We start from the raw sequence: 4204 nt of genomic DNA, 5'->3' as shown, positions 1-4204 counted from the left end.
TGCACTAGAGTCCTGAGCACGACGTACCCTTGGATCTCATGCCTCTATCCATCATGAAACTCATAATATTCACCCCTTTAATAGAAAGGTTGGGCAACAGATTGTCTGCACCAGAGGGGTCATCGAATTTCACGATACCTAATTTGATAAGTCTTTCGGTTAACTTTTTAAAAACAGTATAGGTCTCGATGGAATGCCCCGTGATTCCCGTATGGTATTCACATTGGCCGATTGCATCATACCATTTAGGATATGGAGGCTGTATTGGCTCTATATAAAAAGGGGATACAACATGTGCGTCAAACAAAATTTGGTACAACTCCCTATACATGATTGGGATAAGTGCGAACTGGGGTTTTTCTGAGTTCGGTCTTGGATCGAGTTCTTGCCTTGGGGAGACCTGATGGTTGGTAGTTACCGTCCTTGGCTGGCTTACTGCAATCGACTCCGAATGGGCCTTGTTATACCTACTCATACTATTTGCTCTTTTTTCCTTCTTCTTCGGGGCCTTTAAAGTTCACTCTCCCATTTCTTTTGTTTCTGCCAGAACAACAGGTTTGGCTCAATTATCCTCCGGGTTAAAACTTGAACCCATCGGGAAGTTTAACATTGTTGAGGTATTAGTCTGATGTTGGGGTCCGATAATGACGGGTACCCCTCGGACACGCGTCTGGTTGGGTCAGGACGCTTATTGGGGTAAAACCTAGGGAATAGATGAGGTCTTCATTATCATCCCCACTGTTGACCACTGGGCCACTCTTTTTTTCATGCCCTCCGGCTAGTAACTGGGTGAACTGGCCCATCATATTTCTTTGGAATTCTAGCATTTGTTCCCGCATATCTTGTTGAATCTTGGTCAAGTGCTCTAGCATCTATATTTGCATTTGCTCTATTCTCTCTAATTTTTGGTCCATATCCTTTGTCGGTTCTGAAATAATTTTACCTAATTAGGGTCTTTTTGGGAAAATCTAATGCATATACTAGAATGCAATGCAAATGCATGAGATGCATGCAAAAAGAAAGAGATGCATTGATTCTAAATTCAATTCCATTAGAACAACTTTTCTAGAAAACAAATTTCTTTACATAAAACGGATTACATATTCGGCCTTGTCCTCATATTCCAAGTGAAGACACCGATCATTTTCATATCCGGATGTTATGGTCAGATCTTGCGGATTTTCTAAAAGATGTCTTTGTTATCTCCTTTCTGCTCAATCTGGAATGTGACCCATTGCTCACTTATCCCCGCGATGCTTGTCAGCTTTTTTAAGACATGACGACTCTCGAATAATCTTTGTTAGCTTGAATCATCAGGCAATAAAGCAAAGTCATGTATTCCTTCATGGACTATCAGCCTTCTCTTGTTGTTTACTCGGACCCTATTTGGACGGCCGTATTATATTCCACTTTATCAAGAAATCTATTCTCTCATGACAAACTTTTCTATTTAGCAATCGAATATGAATCAACACCTTCTTTTTATGATGATGTAATGCAATGCAAAACAAAACAAAATACGTCAGTGCAGAAGAAATAAACAATAAAATAGAACACCTATCTGGGTGACCACTACAGTTTGGCGTGGCTCTACCTAAGGTTGGCTCTTAGGGCTCATTATATATGGCTCGTTTCTAGAGTAAGGGTACCTGAACTAGTAGATTCCTCGATCCTCACCCATTATAGGCTCATATAGACCGAGTTTAGTTCAGGGGAATACATTTCTCTATGGCTGGACGGAGATGAAAATCTCACGAAGACATAGGTACGGATGTATCCCGAAAGCGATCCACTATCCTACACGGAGGTGAAAACCTCACGAAGGAATAGTTTCTAACTCCCACATAAGAGGTGTGACCACAATAGTCATGCAATGCAATGTGCGAGGATATATGCATAAAAAAACTCGAAGCAATAAAGAAAATAGGAATAAAATAATGAAAACCGTAAGAAAATTGGATGAATTGCAACGAAGGGATCGTAAGTTTAAAACGAATTTTCAATTTTCGACAAAGAACAAAGATTAATCAATTTATGGCTCGACTCTCAAAGTCCCCAACAGAGTCGCCAAGCTGTCGAAACCATTTTTTTTTTGAAAAATAGGATTGAATTTGGTTTTGAAAACGAAAACGAACATGGGTGTCGCCACCAATCTTTTTTATTTAGGTGTGATTGGATCACCTAGAAGTTTGGTCATTTTAATAAAATATTTCGATTTATTAAAACAAATGATTTTGGTCTACGAAAGTTGAGAAAACGAGTTCGGGATTCGGTTACGTGTGAGGAAGGGTTAGCACCCTCGTCACACCTAAAATTGGTACCTAATCGATTAATTAATGTCTTAATGTCGAAAGTTGAAAAGATTTTAAAATAAACTTTAAAATACGATCCCTTATTATGAATGTTGGATAACTTGAAGTGGATATTAAGATTCTCTTATCTCGAAGAAATAAAATATCACATCCAGCACGTAAGACATGACATTTCAAACCTTCGTTACCAAAATCATCTCGTGATTTCCAAGACTCATGCATTGAAATTTTAAATGGTTATTCGATTATTTGGTTCAAATGAAAAAATTGAAAGGGCACAATCTTTCGAATGCCCAAAAACGGAATATTGCCTTTATTTTATTTAAAATTCATATATTTTGAAATTTGAAGAGATATTTGGTTATTTAGGTTAAACGAAAAAAATCGAAACCTAGTAAGTTAGGGCACGTTTTCTCGAATTTCCAAAAAAACGAAATATTGCCTTATTTTTAAAGAATCCCTTTTTTTATGAATTTTGGTAAAAATTAACGCAACATTTGAAGTGGTATACAATATGCGATACATTGTTATAATGACAATAATAAAATTACGAAGATTGATACAATATTAGTAAACAAATCTCGATAAATGAATAAAGCAAATAAACAGGGATACATGATGTAAAAAAACAAACATAACATAAAATGTTTAAAAATGAATGGGACAATGAAACCACATACATGAAAAGGAAGCAAATGATGAACCAAAAGCACGAGTAAATATTAGTAGTAAGAACGTATATGAATCAACAAACATTTATAAAGAAAATATTAACCTTACAAACTTGAATAGGTATACATAAAGTATATAGAATAAAAAATAAGTAAATAAAGTATATATACGTAATATTAAGTAGGAAATCTTTTAAAATATGAGAAATAATAAAATAGAAAAGACGAGATAAAAATATCAATAATAATAATGATAATAATAAGAGTGATGATATATAAAAAAAATAAAATAAGATAGATGTGCTAAAAAAATAATATTAACTCGTTTAATATAATTATAATAACAATAACAACTTATGTATAAATACAAATAAAGAAAACAGTATAATGATAATAATAGTAGTAATACAATAGTAATAATAAAAATAATAAAAGTAAAAATAATAATAATAAAGAAAATAATAATAATAGCAATAATGAAACATGCATATGGCAGAATACATAATAATATAAATTTAAAATATGAAATAAAAGTAATAAGAAACAAATAAATGAATAGACATATGCGTAAACAATTAAAATAAAAATATAATAATCTATAAAGGTAGAAATTAAACGAATAAAAGGTTAAATCAAAATCAAAATGAAATTTAGAGGCTAGAGTGTAATAAAAATAACAAAAAAGGACTAAATCGAAACCAAATGAGGTTGAAGGGGATAGATTAAGTAAAATAAATAATAGAAGGGCCAAAATGTAACGCGTGAAAACACGCGAGGATTGACTAAGAAATTAGTCCAATTTTCTGGACACGTGTGCGAGCCAGGGACTAGATTAAAACGCGCAAAAAGATAGGTGGCCAAATCTATAAAGATTAAAATAGAGGAATTTGGGCCCTACTGTAAATCAATCGAAAAGCGAAAGGACTGAATGGGTAAATAACCCATTCGTCTAAAAACACGCGGATCCTATTAGCAGGGCGGGTCGGATTTCGGGTCAAGGCCAAAGCGACATCGTTTTGGCGCTGAAGGCAATGGACCAAAACGACGTCGTTTCTGACCCTTATAAAAGTCCAATTTTTTAAAAAAAAATTTTATTCTCCACTTTTCTTTTAGAAAAAAAAAAAAGAAAACTCTCTCATTCCCTCTTCCCCCTCTAAAGGCTCCAGCCATTGCTCCGGCATCGGACCACCGTAGGGGCCACCGGTCATCGGCGACGGCGCC

The sequence above is a fragment of the Gossypium hirsutum genome, chromosome A07 (genome assembly GCF_007990345.1).
Source record: "Gossypium hirsutum isolate 1008001.06 chromosome A07, Gossypium_hirsutum_v2.1, whole genome shotgun sequence".
Taxonomy (NCBI): Eukaryota; Viridiplantae; Streptophyta; class Magnoliopsida; order Malvales; family Malvaceae; genus Gossypium; species Gossypium hirsutum.
This window is presented reverse-complemented; position numbering follows the sequence as displayed.